Genomic DNA, 22,492 nt, shown 5'->3' with positions numbered 1-22,492 from the left:
ATATTGTATAGTGTAGTTTTTAATCAGAATGTCACGCAGTACTAAGTCAAATACCTTACAAAACTGTACCATTATCAACCAAATTTGTAACCTCATCGATGAACAAACTCAGTTTTGTTTGACAAGACATGTTTTCCATAAAACCATGTTGACTGGCATTAATTATATGCATATCCTTTAACTCTATCAGCTGAATTCTGCATCATCTTTCCCATTATTTTCCCCAGGATGTCAGGCTAATTGGCCTTTAGTTCCCTGGGTCATCCTGGTTGCTCCTTTTTAATGCTGACATGACATTAGCACTCTTTTAATCTTCTGGAATTTCCTCAATATTCCAAGATTCATTAAAAATTATCAGTGGGCTAGAGGTCTCGTCAGCCAATTCCTTTAGGACTCTTGGTACAAGTTATCCCAGTATGCTGATTTAAAAATGTTAATGGCTAGTAGATGCTGCTTAACATCCTTCTTAGTTACTAATGGATTGGAAAGTACTTCATCATTGTCATATAATACAAGTACATCAAGATGCTTCTTTCCAAATGCAAAACAAATATTTATTGAACACATCTGCCTTTTCTGCATCATGATCATTAACAATTTTACCATTTCCATGGCAATTACATAGGCAAATATGCTATTGCCAGAAGTGGAAGTAGTGCTTGTATAGGAAGATACTTTGCAACGTACTCCATCAAACAAAGGAAACTTAAAATTTCCCAGTGAACAGCAGCCCCAGTACTTTCGTAGAGATCTAGATGGAGGCAGACTCTGATAGATCATTTGTGGACACACACACACACACACACACACACACACTTACTTCTAATGAATCACTGCTATTTCACGCACAGATCGAATTCAGACCAAGACCAAATTTGACAACTATTGGGTTTTGAGTCAAATGTATCAGACAGCTCTTGATTATGTTTTTCTGACCTAGAGGCAGCTGTCACACAATAGCCAGCAAAAGAACTTATATAACCTCTCTCTCTCTTGCTGTTCACAGCCTCAGGACCAGGCAACTTCAGTTCAGTCACACTGGTGGCCTGCAAACTCCATGCTAGTGTTATATAAGGATCCAGAAACTGGGTAACTGTGCCTCACAATGTTGTGTACCTAGGCATATGGGGGACCTTATAAAAACAGAACAAGTTAGAAGGGTTTTGGTCAGACTCTGATTAGTGCAGCAGCATATCTTTAAATGCATATCTAACATCAATGGTACATTGAGGCTGACAAGGCAAACATCCCAAAGACAGGATATTGTGCTCACTGGAGCTTCTATTGTGATGGATCCTTGTCTGGCTTGTTGGAGGAAAAGGGGGTTCTCGCCTCTTTAAGAGTGCCCTCTGTATTACAACAGGTACTGGAGGGAAAGGCTTACAGGGCCCAAGGAGGAAGCAGTTGGGACAGGTGCTCTTCCTGCTGACTGGAAGGGGGGTGATATTTATACCCCATGCAGTACTGCAGAAGCCTGCTCTTACCTGGATCAGGCAAGAGCACCCACCCACCCACACTATTTGCAAAAGGACCAGGTTTCCTTGGGGACTGGGAAAGAATTTTCCCCTCACTGTCAGCTTGCCCAAGTGGGATGGGGTTTTTTGCCTTCCCCACAGCAGGTCTGGGACCCAGTGGGGTAGGGAGTCACAATCACAACCAAGTAAGTAAAACTTGTGGCAGACATCCAGGGCATGTACTCGTTATGGCAGGGATACAGTTATTGGATAAAACAGATGGGAAGGAAAGCATCCCTTAAGGAAACTGGGTAAGGGGGGGGTTGGGGTGCCTATGACTGGAACAGGAGGGAGACACCACCCTCTTTTTTCTAACCCCCACTTAAGGGAGCGAAGGAAGAAGGATATGACGTTTCTATGACTGAAACACAGGGCACCAATCCCGGTCCTTTTATAGCCCCCTTTTACCTCATACAAGGGAAGGGTGGCAGGGTCTCAACACTGGGATGGCTGGGACCAGGTTGTAGGATTATGTGGAAATCCTTAAGGAGATGATGATGACCTGCACTGCATAATTTATTGCTGGGTATTCCCCAGATATAAGTAAATAGAGCTGTGAGCGAGCTAACTAAACTACATCCATTCCCTCCTGTCTTCCTTCTGGCATGGCTTGACAATCCAAAATGCACGGTTTCTGCCCCATTACATCACAGCCATGGGCTCGGCCCAGCAGGCACTGCATGCCAAGTCTTGATTGGTGCTTCTGAACAATCGTGAAAAATGAAGTACACAGATTTAAGAGATTCCTACACCCCTCAGCAAATGCACCAAACAGTATTTTCACACAGACCACAAATCCAGAATTGTTCAAACCCTAAGAAGTGCACTATAAACCCATAAGTGAGGGCTAATTTCTTTCAGGTTTGAAGAGTCAGAATTCTGCTCCTTTTGAGTTACCTACTTGACAATATCTGGTGGTCAGAACAGCAAATATGGGTAGAGGTGGAGGTTCACCCTGAAAAATGGCCAAAAGCTCAAATTTTCCAAGAGTCGAGAGAAGAGACCAGGTGTGGAAAATTTCAGCTTTTTTTAAACAGGTTTTTTTCCAGACAGTTATGAGCAAGCCAAAATTGGACATTATAAATTAAAGTGTTTTGTAACTGACTATAGCAGTCACTACTGAAGACAGCTACAGTACAATACAGTAGGCTGGTTCCTGAAATGTTTCATGTCTTGTGTAAAGCATTCGATACAAACACACTTCACTTGTTTTGAGTGCCACTGATGCAGTGAGAATAAAATTGTTCTGTAAACAACACAGGATCAAAACGTTTAAACCAGGATGGCAATTTCTAATTCTTGCTTTAAAACAAACAGGAAGCTGCAGTTTCTCCAGAGTGCTACACAAATTCAAACCCCTGATCAGAGAGCCACTGGAAGTTTTCCTTTCTTACTATTTCTAGGTTGAGACTAATGTGCATACAGGATGTGGCATTAAACTAGAAAATATTTAGGCCCATGTTATACCCTTCCACAGAATAACTGGCCCTTCCTGGAGAGCCCCCTATATCCTTGTATTGGACAGGGCAGAGCAATGCTCTTACATTTACAAAACATGCCTTTTTCACTCACATCAGTTTCCTGACTTGATTTCTGCTGGTATCACGCACTGTCCCTGTGAGCTTCCACTTGTTTCCTGAATTATGTGCTCTGAGTAAGGAATACCTCACAAGCCTGTGCAGTAACAATCTAATTAGGCTGCCCTGTAATTCAGCCTGCAAAATAATGCAAATAGATGGTTCAGGGCTTCCTATTAGATTTACTTTTCATAGAAATATTTCCCAGCTGAAACTCCCATGAACTTGACGACACAGGAGTCTGTTGAAGCAGGTGAAGCAATACACAGCTCAGTGCAAGGGCGAGTCCTCCCTTGACCTCCCTTCGACTGGACTGTCTGTCATGTCTGCGTGGGGAGAATGGCACTGAAATGGCACCTGAAATTACCGAGTTATATATAGCAAGGTAACTGTACGTGGCATTTGGTTGCAGATGAAAATGACTTACAAATCCCGTCGCAAGACAAACATTCGTTCCCTGGCCTGCCCACTGACAGGCCAAACACAAAAAGGAGCACAGCACAAGGAGCAAACAAAGGCTATTGTGCAGCTGTTATCGCTACAGATCATTGACCCGAGCCTGCATGCTTCCCCCAGTTAGGAGCAGCCCCATTCTGAATCTTTGTGCACTGCTCTAAAAGATTCATCTGAGAGCCATCCCAAAAGTGGCAGAGAGCAGGGGGAGCTCAGCCTATACTTGTCAGGAGGAGTGTGTTCACTTGGCGCCTACCATAGACCGATGCATGTCATATCAAAGCAAATTACATCGCGAGACAGGCAAATAGTTGTCTGTGTGACGAACAGTAGCTCTGATAAATGCATCTGAAATACTGTGTTCAGCTTTCAGGATGATTAACATATTATCAAAAGAGGTTTCATGTCTCTGAATTAAATTCCATGTAGTCAATAAGAATAATTTGGGAGCTAGAGAGACTATCAGTAAAGACAGGGATAAGCATGTAGAAATTGTCTTTGCAACAGCTGAGCAAGGGGACTTGGTAAGTCTACAGATATGTGAAGAGGCTGATCTCTAAGGAGGGAGACAAATTATGTAAGGTTCTACGAAAGACTGTGACACTAGGAGCACTGAGTGAAATGAAGAACAGAGAAATCAGGAATTAGGCTACGGAAGAGTCTCCCAAGGGAAGGCATAGGAACCTCTTCATTAGAGGCACTTAAAACAAGACTAGTGTGTACACACACACACACACACACACACACACACACGTACATTCAGGGTTAATCTCCAGGAATCAAAACCTTCTGTTACTAGGATGGCTACTGAACTTTTAAAAACTGTTCCCAAACCGAGTAGAAAGAGATGCAATCATTTTAAACATTAGAAAGAGATGGAATCAATTTAAACAAACACACACATATTATTACAGAAAACCCGAGACACAAGCAAAAATAGAAAGGGAACTGGTGGGTAAGGACAGACAGACATTACTACCCCCAAAACAGCTTTTCCTTGGTGAGAAATGAAGAAATTCCATTCCCTTTGGGAAAGATCGTGAAGTTGCCCAACAGAAGATTCATCGTATGGGCCTCATTGGGCTGCCCACACCAAGAACTTTTACATTGGGAAGAATATGTTCTTCCGGTGGATGTTTTCCTTCTTTGTCTCAGGATTTCCAGGATCTGTCAGGAGCTGTACCCTGTCCATGGTGCTCAGCACCCAAGCGCTGTGCACTCAGGTGCGGTGGGTCTGGATGGAGCACTTGGCCCTGGTGCTGTGAGATCAGATCCAGGTGGTCCAGGAACTGGTTCTGAATGGCCATTTGTGGTAGGTCCATCAGCCAGAACTGCCCAGCCAATACAGAGCCACCAGAGTGATCATGACCATGTCCCTTTTGATCTTGGCAATCACGCTTAGAATCAGGAGAACTGGTGGGAATGCGAACAGCAAATCTCTCTTCTCCTGTAGGGGAAAGGTGTCTAGCAGTGACCCTGGATTCAGGCCTCCTCTCATGGTCACCAATAACTCTATCCCGGGGAGGAACCAGCTGGCAGAATATCACTTCTGGGATGATCAGTGCAAGGACTATTCATGGCTGGTCACTGATTATCTGCTCAGAAATTCTGCTAAGCTGTTGCTGATCTTTGGCAACCCCTGTTCCAGAGGCTCATTTCCAAATCCAGGTTGTGTCGGCGGCACCCCTGGCTCTCTCCGGGGCTGTTCTTGCAGCCATTTGGCCTTCTCTGATGATCTCCCTTAGCTCTTCCCCTTTCTATAGGGAATGCTACACAGCACCAAGGGTCACCCTTTCCCCGTTAGGAAGTTACACTCTGCAAACAGTGCCTGACAGTTTGCCACTCAGAATGGCAGCAAAGCAGATGAGTCGGCTTTGTGCCCTGTCCTGGCGTGTGCTGTTCAGCAATTTTAACTTCTGTTTCACTAAAGATCCCATCAGCCAGGCCCATTGACCATGGGATGAGTCTGTTGCAGGCTGGGGCAGTGTTTAAAACCACGGGATTTTGAGTCTGCCAGAGCAGCAGGTGAAGGCACCTGCAACCCTGTACAGGAGAGCGTCTTTTACCTTTTTGGGGGGAGGGGAGGCATCCAAATTAAAGAACTAAAGAACGAAGAAGGTAAAAGACAGATTCTTCACAAATTACTTTGAAAAAAGGAAGAGTGTGACGCTCCATTGGAGCCATGGGCCGGACACATGCTGGGTTCCATTGCCTGGAACTGAGCGAGGGTCATGGCCACTCCACCCTCTGTGGCCTCGCATGGGAGCACACAGTGGCACAGGGTGCTACGGGACCCCAGTGGTCACTGCTATTCATAAAAAGCCACGTTCATCTGCATGAAGCCCATGCACCTCTACGATGGGATCCAAACGGACACGTGCTCAAAGAGCACCAAGTTCCTGCTCTTTCAAGGGTCAAAAACCCAGAGGTTACTAGTGGCCCTATCAATGAGCCAAAAATGTATCAATTCCTGTTCTTCAGTCAGTGAAGGAAGAATGCAGTGAGTCTGGGCTACACCGGAGCTACCCAATTGGATGATAGCAACACTGCAATGTTATTAAACTTTGGATTTTCATGTCTGACGGATTCTAGTTACAAGTTTCTCAGTAAAAGGGCCCTGTAGGGGCAGATTTAGAACAGAGCGAACTGGTTTGCTAGCTCTGAATTGTTCTGTGCTACTCTGGGAAATTGCTCTGTCTCTCTGGAATCTCCTAGCCTGTTTCCGCCAGTACAAACTGGTTCTAGCTTCCTCACATAACACACACACACAGAGTCTGATTTCTGAGCCAAGGAAGCCAGGCTTCCTTACATGCTGCAAGAGAGAAAGATTAGCTCTGCTGTATCACTGCCTTCGACACCCACAGATTATGGGTGGGGCAGCCAAATGGGTCCTTCCCCCATCAGTTCAGAACCAGGACTGTAAACAACAGTGGAGATGCTGCAGTTTCCTCAGTTGTTTATACATGTCTCTGGGTTTAGTAAGTGGTGATTTAAAACTCCTTCCCTAGTGTTTGTGTTTGAAATTAGACACATGGAGCCAGGCAGTAAACAAAACCGAACACTGGGTCCATTACCCAATACCGAGATCGGCTAATGATTTCCATCCATCTGGCCACATCCTGCCAACTTGGAGGAACTCAAACAACGAGAGCAAGTCAGCCGAGCTCTTTGGAACCGATCCCAGAGGGGTTCTCAGGAAGCACCACACTTTCCCAGAATCAGAGGCTGTCTCCATCGCCAACGTCATGTTGCCCACTCAGTGCTAACACTGTACATTGCACAGTCATAGAAACAATTTCCAAAGCCCCGGACTCCATCATATGCTAAAGTGCCCTGGGAACTGCACAAGCAATAACGAATAGGCATTAGTTTGGCTGCAAGTCAATTACTTCTGAGCTACCTGCAATGTACAAATGGATATGAACTGGCCATCAACAAGTTTAGGCTTGAAATTATGTGAAGGCTTCTTAACCATTGCAGGAGTGAAGTTCTGGAACAGGCTCCCCAGGGGAGCAGTGGGGGCAAAAAAATGAACTGTCTTGAAGCCGGAGATTGATAAATTTATGGAGGGGAGGGTATGAAGGGACTGCCTACAATGGCATGTGGCCGATCCGCCTGGCCATGTTCTTAAGAGCAGGGGATGGCCCTGATGCCTCAAGCTGCGTGAGTTACTCCTGAGTACCTGGTGACTGCTCTGTGTGCCTCTTCAGCCCTTGCACTGACAGTGTGCAACTGCCTGTCCTGTCCAGGGCTTTGAGATCCCTGGAATGTCCAGTGTTGCAGAAAATCCCACTACTCTAGTCTATGTTATTTTGGTGCATTCCTGAATCATACTTTTGTCTGTTAACATTTCAGCTCGCGGGGTAGGAAGCAGGGCTGCCCGTGGGCGGGGGTAAATGGGGCAATTTTCCCCAGGCCCCAGGCCCTGCAGGGGCCCCCACGAGAGTTTTTGGGGGGCCTGGAGAGGGGTCCTTCACTTGCTCCGGGGGCCCCAGAAAACTCTCGCTGGGCCCAGGCCCCAGGAGCTTCTTCCGCTCCGGGTCTTCAGCGGCAGGGGGGTCTTTCGGGCAGAAGGACACCCCCCGCCCGCCGCCGAATTACTGCCGAAGCGGGATCCGCTGCCGAAGTGCCGGGTCTTCTGTGGTAATTCGGCGTCGGGGGGCTCCCGCTGCAGGTCTTCAGGGCACTTCAGCAGCGGGTCCTGGAGCGGAAGGACCCCCCTCCGCTGAATTACCGCTGAAGCGCGGGCCCCCTGCTGCCAAAGACCCCAGGCCCCCTGAATCCTCTGGGCAGCCCTGGTAGGAAGGAGGCACCATGCAATTTAAACTGTTGGATTGTTCCTATGGCCACCAGTGCCTGAAGATTTGCTCATCTCCATGGTGATTCTGAGGGTACGTCTTCACTACCTGCCGGATCGGCGGGTAGCAATCGATTTCTCGGAGTTCGATATATCGCATCTCATCTAGACGCGATATATCGAACCCCGAACGTGCTCTCGTCAACTCCGGAGCTCCACCGGAGCGAGTGGCGGTAGCGGAGTCGACGGGGGAGCCGCGGACGTCGATCCCGCGATGTGAGGATGGGTAAGTAATTCGAGCTAAGGTACTTTGACTTCAGCTACGCTATTCACGTAGCTGAAGTTGCGTACCTTAGATTGACCCCCCCCCCAGTGTAGACCAGACCTGAGTAACTGAAGTCCAGTGCAAGCTACTGGAGGGAGAGAAGGAGCATTCACTCTTCTGGGGGTGGCTGTATGGGAGCCCTGTGGGATAACAGCAAGACATTCTTGTTTCTGGACCCGAAGAGCAGCTCACCAACAAGGAAATTGGTCCAATACAAGATATTATCTCACCCACCTTGTCTCTCTAATATTCTGGGACCGATAGGGCTACAACACTAAATTCTTTGAGGCAGGGACTGTGTCTTCGTATCCCTTTGCACAGCATGTATTCAGGGAGGATTACACGGGTTAAAATGATAAACAATAGAAATAGCCAGGTAACCCCTAGCTCCCCAGTACTGGCCTGCATTGTCCATATGGGCATGAGCCAGCCTTCGTCCTGGGTGGGTAGGACTCTGGACCAGAGACAAATGCTACCCAGTGAGTCACAGGCAGCCTGGGTGAGTCAGTGTCTTCCTTTACATTGTTTCTTATTCATCCAGACAAGCAAGTCGGCAGCTTTAACCTTGCTTCAGAGACACATCAAAGAGAAAACCGCTCCCGCCTGTAGACAGAGAGCCATGCTGCCCAGCCCTGCAGCAACAAGAGCAAGGCTCTAGCTGCAGACCCCGGCTGCTACCTCGTCACCTCTCTACCAGAGCAGGGCCCTTGATTTAATACATGTTTTCCATGTGAAAGTGGATGGCGTGTTTCATGCAAAGAAGGAGAATGTGGGTCAGTGTGTTGAAGGCAGCGAAAGGGCTTCCCGTCTCCAGAAAGCGTTAGCAGCCGGCCAGTTCTGCTGCTGGCTGTGTCTTACCACAGCCTTCTGAACCAGGAAGTACCATAACGTTTGTTTTCGCAGTTTGATTTGCAACTAGGACACCTGGCAGAAGCAAATAATAACAGCCCCATGCTAAAGAGCCTGTTGCAATGCAGATATCCACCGCCAACCCTGCCTCAGCTGAACCATGCTCTTAGCAACAATCCATATTTAGCAAGGCCAATGAACACAGGCTCTAAGCAGATGCCCCTAGCGAGTGTGCGAATCAGTCACGGAGCTGGAGACTTCCTCTGTTCTCAGACAGCAGCCTGCCTGCCCTCTGTGAATCAGTTCCTAAATGAACTGCCTTTAAAAAGGTAGAAGCCAAACTGAATAGTTTAACTCCCTCATGCACAGATCCCTTTCCAACATTACAGTCTGGAGTCATTCGGGAATAGGAGGGAAAGATTAGCACAGATTTAACGCCTAGGAGGGAAAGAGAAAAGCGATCTGCTCCCCACCCTGCTGCTGGAGAGAGCAGCCAGGCAGAGCTGGAAGTAAATAAAATCTGTTGCAAGACAGACAGTCCAATCATGGCCCGATCACAGCACAGGGATCCAGAGCCCCCGAGTTCAAAGGCCTGTTGGGATCCTGGGCAAGTCACTGAGGGAACATCGACACTGTAAAAACCCCGACCTGTGCAGCAGCCCGGATACTGACTGAGGCTCACACCCCCAGTGGGGCTAAACCTAGCAGAGCAGATACTGGGGCTGGAGCCTGGGCTCTGAGAGCCACCCCTCTCGCCAGGTTTCAGAGTCTGGGTTCCAGCCCAAGTGCCAAGTCTCCACTGCCACTTTTCACGCTATAGCGCGAGCCCGAGTCAGTTGATCCAGGCTCTGAGACTTGGTGCCACAGGTTGTTTTTTTTGTTGTTTTTTTTTGCAGTGTAGATGTACCCTTAACCTTTCCACATCAGCTTCTCCATGGGGGATAACGGCACCTACTCACAAGGATGTGGCAAGGATTCTTGTTTTTAATGATAATATTAATCTCTTGACTATAAAAACAAAATTGACCCTCAGGCTGCAAGTAACCTGTGCCCAAGGGAACACCCTCCCTTCCAGCAGACGCCAGACGCAGGTGCCAGTCTGTATGCAAAAAAGAAGGATTCTTGTGCAGGTAGCATTCTTACCACTACCAAATAAACAAACACAGTCAAACCCCATCTTACAAATGGGGTGGCAGCTGGTTGGGGACAATGGAAATGCTACTAAACCCCTCTAGGTCTTCTGCTCATCTCACCTCCTAAATAGTCCTGGCACGCTGCAAAGAGTTTTGAAGTTTGCATACAACACACTCACATCCTTTGCTCTTGTGTTGGCAAAACCGGGCTGAACACTTGAGAGCTGGCATCCCCCCGCGCACATGGACCTCTCACGCGCAGGAGAAGAATCTACCCTGAAGGGTAGAGTCCGCGCTCTGGCTCTCCTCTCTGCAGAGCGCTTCAAGAAATGCAGATAAAGTGCTGATGGCCATAGGCCTGAGGAGTGATTCCAGTTTGGGGAAGTGAGTTCAACCCAAAGGTCAAGCAGCTCTTCACTCCAAGATTTAGAACAAAACTCAGAGATAGTAGGGCCAGAAAATACCAGACCGGATGAGCCAACCTGATCTCCTTGCACTTTGCAGGGTTTCTCCTGACCTCATCCCCACCAATACCTGATCTAGCCTGTTCTTGTATTTTTGCAGCGAGAGTGCTATTTCTGCCTCCCTCCATTCCATTGCCTAATTACTTTTGCAGTTAAGGACTTTTTCCTACTATGTAGCATGTTTTTCCTTCCTTAGCTCCAAGCCATAGGAAAGCAGAAGTGAATATTATGATGCTGAGGCCCAGTGGATGCTGGAGGGGAAAGACCAACTTGATGCCAGATAGTTATTGGAAAGAGTAACTAACTTGAAAACAAGCTCTAGCGCAGAAAAGGATTATCTGCTGGGCAAACAGCCACAAAGCCAGTGAAGTAAACAGTGTAACCCACTCAGGAAAGAATTAAATGTTGATACAGGAGTTGATTTGACTTAATCTTTGGGAAAACAAATCAATCTCTAGGATTTTTTTTTTTTAAGCAGCCTTTAAGGACTGCCACTTTAACAGGGGAACTGCATGTACAGTATTCTGCATATACAGAGCAAAATGCCACACTGGCTTCGCAAAAGCCGTAACAATTCTTTTTCAGCACGGAATACTTTAGCTACATTCTCATCACCATATTTCAAGGCTCATAAGAGCTGGATGGAAGAAGAGGAAAGGAAAGTTGTTCATTTAGCACCCAGTATGCTGGGCTCTCTACAACCCACAAAGAAGTCATGAGCCCTGCTCCCAGAGATTTACAGTCTAGAGAGACAATGCAACTCAGACACATCCTGCTCTGATGTCCAAATGAAGTCTAACCTGAAGAGAAATTGCCCACTTGGGCAAGTTTTTCATGAGATATCTCAGTGTCCCAGAAGCCCTAAATTATCCTGTTTTTTTATTTCATTAGTTGAAATTTGTTTTTGTTTTTAGTCAACGGCACTATGTTTATTCAAGACCCATCACTGCACTGAATGGAATTTGTTCTGTGTTTATTAGAAACAGTCCAGCAACTTGACTGTTCAATGTGATGAATGGTGTTTGGAGTGAAATGTCAGGGAAACACAGACACTATTGAAAGCGGTTCTCTTGCTCAACGTGAATGTTAACAACACAACACCAAGTTATCAGAAAAAATCCTCCACTGTGAGAAATACACCTGTCGCTGTTGATTCAGAGTTGGGCAATACCAACAACAGCATTTACAACTCATCACATACTTTATCACTATTTTGCAACCCTAAAAAATGGCATCATCACAACAATGTCCTAGTGTCTTATTTTGAAAATACAGTCACCTAATCTCAAGCATTGACTGGGCTAAAAAACAAATGAGAACCAATTAATTCTTTCAACTAAATGTTTACTAGTATTCTTACAAGTCTATATTATTTTAATGGAAAGTTACTTACCTACGTACATATTTCCTCTAAGAACATTTTATAATTGCAACAGGGCCCTGCAGGCTGTGGATTAAAGTGCAGTCATTCATACCTAGCTGCCTGATAGAGCGCTGACAATGGAACTGTATTATAACCACACCCTGTCATGTCTTATTGCTGAATGAAGCAAGCCCTCTGCATCTCAATGTCTGGCCATGCAATAATGATGGGAACAATTCTTCTTTACTGTAGTGACACACACACAGTTTTCAAAGGCCCTGGGATGATTTTAGCCCTGGTGTGCTGCTGCAGCGTGACTTCTAATGGGGCGAGTTGAAGCTGACTAGCGCCCGAAGAGCTCTGTGTACTCGAAAGCTAGTCTCTTTCAACAGCACATGGTCCAATAAAAGCTGGTACCTCACCCACCTTGTCTCTTGAGCACCAGTGGTGGAGCAGTAGCAGGGTTGGTTAATAATGGCCACTGGTGTTTTTAGCCATGTGTTGATCTAATCCTGCCCCCAGGGAAAGCCCCTCTGTAGCCTATGGCAGTCTGCGATTGGTTTATGCCCTGAAGCAGGACAACTTATATCTCTTATTATCCATGCAAACATTTAAGCTATTTTGAATCCCTCTAAGCTTTTGGTGTCAGTGGGAACAGGGTGGTTAATGCCCGATGGTAGGGCGCCTGGCCTTTTATCAGCTTTACGTTTGCTGCCCTCAAGTTGCATAGGTGTCGGGCCAGAAGGGATGTTCTATGGAGAGTGAGTAAGGGACCAGACCTACCTTCTCTCCAACATAACATTTTTTCCCCACACACCTCTAAAATGCCCTCTCTTATTCCTTTCCTTTCTAAGCAGCCCATCCCCACTTTATCCCAGTGGAGGGGGCCCAGTTGCATAATAACAACTGGCATGTTATTCTCTGCCCTGATCCTTATTCACCCCAACCTCTTGTTCTGCATCCTGGGCTGAGCTTCCTATGGAGTCGTTCAACATGGCATCCAGCCCCTTATCCTGAGTGCTGTTGGTAATGCCCTCCCATCTCAGCTCTGGCTCCCCTCTCCCAGCCTCACCAGAGACCCTGCTTCAGATACGTTCCTCAGCCCTGGCCATAAGGGCTAGAGGCCTGCCTGCATCCCACCCCTCTATCCATCACACTGTCCCAGGGTCCCAGCCAGAGCAGCACCAATGGGCGAGGGGCCGTGCCAGACGTGGAAGACTCCAAAGGGTATTTATGATTTGCAGTCGCCCTCTGCTCCCCAGATGGAAATGGGAGAGACACACAGGTGCTTGGGAGCCTGGGAAATGGAGAGAGTCCTGGGCAATTTGGGAAGCTGAGCAGCTTGGAGTACGTGGCATTGGCCAGCCTTGAATCCCACCTGCCCAGGGGTTGCCCATTCGCCTGGTCCCTGGCTGCCCTTTGCAGCACCTCACAGCCCTCTCCACTTTTCACCAACCTGAGTAATTTGAGGCACTCTGCAAATGTTGCCATCTCCCGGCTCACGCCCAATTCCACATCACTGACAAAATAACTCCATGTTGGCCTGTTCCCCATACCTCTCAAACTGCTCCTGCCCATCTAGACGAAGAGAATGAAACGCACAAGCCCTAGGGTCAGGAGCACCAAACAAATTATTCATGTAAGGAACTTAAACAGCTGAGGGGTTCATGCTTTTAGTGCAAAAAAACCTTCTCCTACAATATCGGCTTCATGAGTCTTCCCTTCTAATCGGAATGTTCAGTATCAGGGCTACAGTTTTACCATTTCTGCAGCCAGCCACTCTCTCTGCTGCATAGATCAGGCTCCTGCAGCCAGGGCTTTGGCAGGCAGCTTCACACAGTGTGGAAAGCCGGGGATATTTCTTGAGCTGAGCTGTTACTTTATAAAACAAGGGTGTGTGAGCCAAGCAGTTGCCTCCACACACAGGAGGGGCAGACGTACCTTGGTGTTTATTCCTGGGACTTTCTGTGGCTATTTATTGAAACAACTGTGACCATAACAGCTGTGACCTTAGTTTCCACTCCCCATCTCAAAAACAAAGCAAGTCCCAGGAGATGCTCCAAGTGTATCTCACCAACCCCCGCTATCAGATTCTCCCCCAGGAAAGGACATGCTGCCCTATCAACACACACGTGCCTCTTGATTCACCTCTGCCTGTTTCCAGAGGTTTGCACCATAAACATATTTTGCTCCCTCTGCTAAACAGGGGTGGATTAAGGCTAAAGAAGACACGAGAGAAACTTTGAGCTCCCCTGTGCCCCAAGACTCTGCCTTCTACTCTCTCCTCCCCGTGCCTGATGGATATTTGTCTTTCGCCCACTCTCAATTCCTTGATTTTGCTCCAGGTGAAGTTTCTCAGGCCCCTCCCTGCAAGGGACAGTCCCAGCCCATAGCAGGGAGCTGCATCTCTGCCCCTTACCATGAAATATCTATGTGCCCAGCTCCAGAGAATCCTGCCTTAATTCAATCCTGTTCTAACATGTTCTCTCCTTGAATTTCTTATCCTAATGCAGGGGTGGGCAACCTTTCAGAAGTGGAGTGCCGAGTCTTCATTTATTCACTCTAATTTAAGGTTTCGTGTGCCAGTAACACATTTTAACATTTTTAGAAGGTCTCTTTCTATAAGTCTATCATATATAAACTAAAGTATTATTGTATGTAAAGTAAATGAGGTTTTTAAAATGTTTAAGAAGCTTCATTTAAAATTAAATTAAAATACAGAGCCGACTGGTGGCCAGGACCCAGGCAGTGTGAGTGCCACCGAAAATCAGCTCAGGTGCCACCTTCGGCATGCATACCCCTATCCTAATGGATGCAGTTTGAAACTTTAGCTAGGGGCAGCAGCAAAGGGAGAAAACAAGAATAATGAACCACACGGAGTTCAGATCCTGTGGTGGTGAGGGTCACACACACCTAGACAGATGGACACACACAGCTTTGGAGGGCAGAGTGGGGAGAGAATTTTCACAGACAACAGTAAGATGCTAGTTTTTTTGTGTAGTGAGGGAAGAGGAAAGCCAGCTCCGTACCGCTAGGATGCAGTGACCAGTCGCGGTGTCTCATTCCCACTCCGAGGGGACTGTGCAGGAGAAGGTTCATACATGTCAGGTATGAGCCGTGTCCACAGCAACAGACATTCCTGCATCATCGGCAGCCAGGCTGCTAGCGGTGGTTTGGCCAAGAAAAAAAAACAGAAGGAGACTGGGTCAGTCTGAACCAGCTGGATCAGGAAACTAACACAACAATAGAAAATGTTTCCCCTACAAATATCACCGTAATTGCAATGTAAATGCACCCAGCAGGAGGATTCACATTCCTACAGATTAGGTTAGAGCTTCTGGCTCTCCTGTCATTCTTCACTGGCAGCATCATTTACACCAGGCCCTTCCAGCCTGAGACAGCTCTTCCCTGCTTTCAGGAGGAGCAGCAGCAAGGCAGAGCTACTTGGGGGAGGGGAGAGTAAGTGGCTGACTTTAATTTAAACAGTAGTAACAGAAGTGAGGTAGCCCCTAACAGTAGCAAGAAGAGCCAGCCCCCCCTCCAGCCCCCTCAGAATTCAAGCATTGAGCAGCAGCAGCTTGTCCTACAGTTGCCTCTAAACATCTGACTTTCCATGTGATTAGAAAACAGCTTAATTTATTTTTGGTGGTCAGGAGTCCTCCAGAACCCCCTTACGTCTCAGATGTAATCACTCCAGAAAGGTCCTGTGTGCTGCCAACCCATCCTTCTGGAAGTGCCACAGAGAGCCAGCCCCTTGAGCCTTCCAGTTGGTTGAAGGGAGTGGTGTAGGATATTTTCCCCCATAAGATGAGTATGCTGCATCCACAACACTGACAGACAACACAGTGCTGCTCCTGGTCTCCAGAGTGCTCTAATCCTGGTCCCTACCTGAGCCCAACCTCTACCTGAGCAGCAGATCGCTTGGCATGTTTAGAATTAGACTGAGCAGAGCAGTGTGATATTTGCTGCTAGGAAGATGGACTGAATGGGTCCCAAGAGTTCTCGGAAGAAAGGCCTGCCTGTTTTTTAGGTGTACTGAAGCTTAACCAGGCTCACAGTTTCTCCCACTCGTTATGCGTCTGATAAGTGAGTTTGTAAAGCTCTGTAGAAAGGCTACATACATCACGAGCCACGCTTCTCTCAGCCATTGCCAGTGGAATTCTACTCACATGCCCACTGCAATAGACTGGAGGTATGAGATTGTTAAGTGTGTCATGGCTGCACACTACGTCTCTTCGCAAGGAAGGAGTGCAAGCACCTTACAGTCAGTGAGAGCCAGAGGATGATCCCCGAATAAGGTTAGTAGCAAGAACACTGCTCCAGCATTCTCCCCAAAACTTCCTCTGCCTGAGGGTTATTTGTCTGATCTTTGGTAGCCAATTCTTTTTTTCCGGTGGTTTTGTTACTAAAATCCTTCAGGAAGCAGAAAAACCGACCGGCAAGCACCACCCCCATCATATCTAAACTGCTCTGACTTGAAGTGCATCAGAAGTGCAATAAACCCCTTTGATTGTTCTCACGTCCACCCAGCGCCCCTTGCTCTGGTCATTGTTTTCCACTCAGCACTGCCCTGCTGCAACCCACCCCAACCGCTTCCAGTAGCTTTCAACCAGTTCTCAACACTGATTATCAGGACTCACCTGGGGAAATCCCAGCCTCTCCAATCAGCTATCAGATTTCCTCATCTCTTTGGCTCAAGAACAGCTGTAGTTACCCAGTCTTGTCACTAGGTAATTCCCTCCCCCACTAATCCTCCACACCCATCAAAGAGTCTTTAGAAGGTTTTCGCGCCAGATTTGCATCTCTGTGGACCTTTGGCCCCAGCTTGGTAAAAGAGGAGCGGTGATCCCAGCCACAGCAAAGGCCACACAGACCCTCTGTCCCCTGCAGCAGTTAGGGTCTAATCACACACTCATTGCAATCTCACAACAGTCTGCAAGGCCCCTGACACCGCACCTGGTGTCAGGTTTCACTACAAGCTCATAGGGACCCCCTCTGGTTTTCTGTTGAAACCAGCCCAAACTGGCTATTTTCTGCGGTTTCACATGAAACCCAGGGGCTTTGAGCGAGTTTCACTTGAGTGTTTGGATCAATCTGAACCCAAAACTCCAGACTGCAGGGGGCTGCAAGACAGTTCCCAGCAGCATCTGGAGAAGGTTAAAGGCCAAGTTCAAATCTACTTCTGTAAAATGGACTGGAAAGGGGGCACATTCACTGCCCGAGCCCAGCGCTGTTTCTGTGGTAAGTAACCCCAAAGTGTGGCACAAAGCAGATGCATCAGGGCAGCTAGAGAGGCTTTTTTTCAAGGTATAAATATGGAGCAAGGGACCCTGCAGTTAGTGGGTGCCCAGGAGCTAGGATTGGGGAGCTTCTTACCATGCACAAACAGTAAAGACCCCCACAAGAAATGAAATCCCCCTGATTTTACATACCCCCAGAGCTACCTTTGTGACGGGAATTCAGCACTGAGATTGCCCCAGTGCACCTGCAGTGGAACCCCACTCCCCAGGGCTTCCCGTGGGTATAGCTGTCAAGTCCTGGAGCACCTGCCGGGGCCCCTGATTTGATATTTGTAGGCAGCCGCCTACCACGGACCTGTGCCAGTGCTGCCCCTGAGTTTGTGCTGTGACGGCTTCTTGGTATTTTCACAGCATCACGAGCTAAGGATGCAGCAGAATGTTCTGCCCTGCCCTGCCCTGCCCTGCGCCTGGCAGCCGCTTCCCTTACTGAACTGTTTATTGCCTCAGAAGGGCTCCTAAGAGCTTCTGGACAAAGGAGAGTTCATCTGTCAATTGCAGTACGAAGACAACTCTGAGGAGTTATTTTATGGGAATTGGTGTAAGTGCAGCACCCGGCAATGGCAGGCAGTGATCCTGATCCAGGCAGGGAGACACAGGGCTAACCCCACCTCGATCTTTCCTGTGTCTCTTGCTACCAGATAAGGAGAAGCTGCTTTCAGAGGGGGAATTTTTGCTGCACTCTGATTGGTCACTGCTCAGTTACATCAGTGCAAAGGCTTTCTCAGCACAAGGCAATATGGGTTGTGGATTGGGAGGGGCAGCCCTGGCCTGGGAGCGCCCAGGGTGCCCTGCAGATCGCTGGTATGGTGAAGGGTTTTATCACAGTCATTTGTGCTTATAAAACAAGTAGCAATCAGTTAAGAGAGCAGGGAAGCCTGGCTGAGCTCAGGCCTGGAAACTAGTAAATGCTGAGCTCTTGCTCTGACAGAGACTGGCTGGATGGTTGTGGACAAGGCACATCCCTTGCTGTGCCTCAGTTTCTCCCTCTGTGCAAAGATTTGTGTTAAAAGGCAACAGAAACTTTCCAAAATACTGGGTCACTGACATTACAAATCGTAACACAAACAAAAATTCAGTGTGTGTGAAGAGCATCAGCATTATAGTACAGAAGCTGTGGAACGACCAAATGTAAGACTCTGACCAGACAGCAGCGAGGTCAGGGGAGACAAGACATCCAGCCTATATTTATTTGGCAAAGCTCTCAGCCCTGAGCAGCCAGTTCTGACCCCACCCCTCCGTCTCCTGCAATAAGGTTGTGGGGGCTGCCCCACACGCCCTGCACAGAGATTTGAGTCCTTCCAGCACTGCTGGGCCAGCCTGTGATTTCACAGCAGGGCTGCGGGTTTGGTTTCCACTCAGAGGTTTCTGTGAAACAGCGAAACTCATTTTCACTTTTCATTTCTTTTGCTTATGAGACTGATGGCGTCCCAGGGCGTGAGAAATCCCAGCTCAACGAAGGACAATCCAGACCCTAATTAATGCCGTAGTTTGAGAAATGCAGACGTTTATGGGTTGTTTAATCATTCCCACATACATGAGCTACGTGGACAGAAACAACACGTAGTCCTCTGCATAAAGGCCTATTAAACCAACTCTCCCATAGAGGGTGCCAGCGGGCAGAGAAAGAGGATTCCTTGCTCCATGGGGATGGGGAAATTTGAGGAAGGGTGTTGTTACAGGGACCCTGGGCCAACCCTGCAGTGGAAACAAAGAGCAGACATGACAGAAGGCTGCGGTCAGTCTCCTATCAGACCTGTTCCGAATCTCTTGCCTTCTGGTTTTGTGCAAAATTAAAATAGAGAAGGTACAAAGTGGCTGTTTTGTTTTACGGAATTCCTGGCACACAATCCAGGGTGATTGGCCAAACGCCCATTGATTCCAACAGGGCCAGGCTTTCACCCTTAGCTTCATTGCAGAGAGGCAGTGAAGACAAATGTCACCCAGTTCAAAGGTGGCAAAACATTTCAAGGCAGATTAACACTGACACCAGCTGTGGGGAGGGGACCTGGCTATGCCTGGCAGGGGAACCAGCCAGCCCTGCGGGATGGCATTGCAATGCTCAGTAGCCATGCCGTTAGCAGAGGTGCAAATGGGCTCCAAAGGGAATGTCTCCCAGGCTTCCTTGGCCACGTAAAATACCCCAGGGAAACGAAGGGAGATCTTCCCTGGAGCTCTGTGTTGGGACACGGCTCCCCACCTAGGGCCTCCCGCTCCCTCTGAGCGCCACACCCAGCCTCAGCTCCTCCAAACTCCTGGGGCCTCTGAGCGCTGTGATGGGACTTGGCCACCATGTGCCCCACTTCCTCGGACCGCTGCCCGCCATGGCACTGGGTTCCCGTGAGCACCTTCTCCCTCTGGGCATCTTGCACAGGCCTGGCTCCTGCTGCCTCTGAGCACTATGCTGGGACTCAGCTCCTGCCCCTGCTCTTCTGCTTGCAAGTTTCATGTCCCAGTCGCTGGAAACCTCATTATTGTTGCTCCTGGCCTGCCTCTTCACCACCCCTGGCTGTACAGAAAGCTGGTGGCCCCACACCCAGCTGACAGTGCAGAGCTGAGCAGGCCTTTCAGCAGGCAAGAAGGGTTCATGACCCAGCTGTGAGGATTTCACACTTGAGTCACCGACAGCCACTGGTACAACGGCAGGTGGAAGTGATGCCCCCAGCCGCAGAGGAAACAGGAGATGCCACCGGTACACATTAGATGTTAATCGGCAAGAGGGGGTTAGCGCTTTGAGCTGCAGGTCGCAGCCAAGAGCTCATCTATACTAGGAAAGGGATGCTTGAAAGTGGCCAGGAAAGCTCTGATAATCAGACATTCAGTGTCTGACCTTGTCGGCAGTGGTGCTCTAAGCCCAGAACTCCCCAGGGAGGTGGATGCCTAGTTGTGATGCTGCTGGGCTCATGTCCGTGCTGCCTCCATGGCCTATCCACTGTCCAGCTGTGAGAGGGCCTTGTTACTGCCAAGAGAGCTGTCTAACAACGCGCGCTTGTATTCTCAGAAAGGAATTAATCTGTGTGCAGCCCAGGTCCATGCCTGGAGGGAAGAGTTAGCATCAGCCACACAGAAAGACCATTTTTCCTTCCATCCATTCAAAAGCTGATGACATTTCTGTGAGGAAAAGCCATGATTATTTCTGGGTGTAAAACATTATTAATAGCTCCAAAAGATCATGCATCCTGCTGCCTCCGCCTCCATTCATGCAAGGAGCCCAGGCATCTCTGGTCGGCGCCCAAGATAAACTGAACAGGTGATGGCTCCATGCTGGGTGATAGGCTTCTCCCCTTTACATTCTCCCACCTTTATGCCAAGAACTGGCCAGGAGACCAAAGGAGTGGGTGTTCAGGAGGCCTCAGAAGAGGTTTGTACTAGTCTGATCTGGCTAGCGATATTTAGGGGGGGAAAATGACTGTCTATGAAAATGGAACAAGTCACAGAGTGCACTGCCTATTCAGTCCCGCTGGAGATTCTGTATTGTTTAAGTTTCATCCGTAAGGCTCCCAAAAAAGTCCCTTGCTCACAATGAAGAGAGAATCCATTTGAAAGACATCAGTGCAGTCAAGGAACTATTCCCTAGGCCAAGAGACCACCTTTAGGAATGTATTCCTGATTTCCAGCCCAAATGTTCCTCTGCTCACTTCCATTCCCTTCCATGCCCAGAGTTATCATTATAATACGTAGTGTGGCAGGGATATTAAACCTCATGCCTTGGGGCTTACGACGCCAATCGCTAACTCTTGGAGATCAGGAGAAGACCTAACGAAGGGACAGATTACTCCACATCTGCTACACTGGGGAGTCTGGCATTTTCCTCTGAAGCATCTGGGACCAGCCACTGTCGGAGGCAGGGGGCTGGACTTGGTGGACCTCAGGTGCAATCCAGCCTCATCAGTTTGATGTTTCTCTGGAGAAGAGAAGCGGCTCTAGGGAGTTTTGAATGTCTAAGCTCATCCACCTGTGATAATACAGGGGGGCCTTGCATACCTGGCCCTGGTGCTTCTTTTTTTGTTGACGCTGCTCTATCTTTATGGTAAGCAGGTGAAACTAGAGTTCTCAGAATGACTGACCATGCAGGAGGCCTCAGGAGAGGGTCCATCTTGTACCGTGAGTGATGCCCAGGAAGGAGTATGTCGTAGGTTGGCACAGCATAGGGCAGTGGTTCTCAGCCAGGGGGCCAGGGCCCCCTGGGGGGCTGCAAGCAGGTTTCGAGGGGCCGCCAAGCAGGCCAGCATTAGACTCACTGGGGCCCAGGGCAGAAAGCCGAAGCCCGGGGCCCTGAGGCCCACCACATGGGGCTGAATCCCAGGGCCTGGGGCCCCATCGCCTGGGGCTAAAGCTGAAGCCTGAGCAATGTAGCTTTGCAGGAGCCGCTGTGGCATGGGGCCCCAGGCAACTGCGCTGCTTGCTGTCCCCTAACGCCGGCCCAGGCTTTTATAAACAGAAAACCAGGTATTGTGGCACAGGTGGGCCGTGGAGTTTTTATAGCATGGGGGCAGGGGACTCAGAAAGAAACAGATTGAGAACCCCTGGCACAGGGTTTCACGTCCTGCAGACTCCATGTGGGCAGCACATCACAGAGGGTGAATTACGCCCCGCACTGTGCACTTAACATGGCTGTGATGGGGCATTGTCTGATGGATATGAACTCAATGGATCGTCTGTGAGGCTGTACAATGAGAGAGGCTTGTTAGAGAGGTCTCCTTTGAAAGATACACCAGTTGTCCTATGAGTTTGCAACTGGCTGGCAAAGTGCCTCGTTTCTGAGGAAAAGGAAATTCATTTAAATCTTGTCTAAGCACGCTGGGAAGTCATGAGTGAGAAGGAAAGAAAATGCTTAGGTGGCACTAGTGGTTTCCTCAATATCTCAGTCCAGGTTCGGTTAATAACAAGAGCGTATATTAGTGAATTGCCAGAAACTGCAATAATGAATCATGGTTCCAAGTGTCAACAAATGAAGTTCAGCAAAGAAACTGCATCTTAGCCCCTTGCATTTATGCAGTGCTGGTGTTACATGTGCGTGTTTAGCCACACCGACAATGTGGCCAAGTTACTGGGGCATAGGAGGAGGAGGATATTCAGGTTCCTGGCTTTTTTGTGTCTTAATGGTGAATTAACCAGTGAATTTCAGACTGATCAGAGCAGAGTGATCATCACAGCTTGAATTAAGGTGTCTATCTATGTACCAATGTGTGTATCCATGAGTGTCTGTGCTCAGCACAC

The sequence above is a fragment of the Mauremys mutica genome, chromosome 24, assembly GCF_020497125.1.
Source record: "Mauremys mutica isolate MM-2020 ecotype Southern chromosome 24, ASM2049712v1, whole genome shotgun sequence".
Lineage (NCBI taxonomy): Eukaryota > Metazoa > Chordata > Testudines > Geoemydidae > Mauremys > Mauremys mutica.
This window is presented reverse-complemented; position numbering follows the sequence as displayed.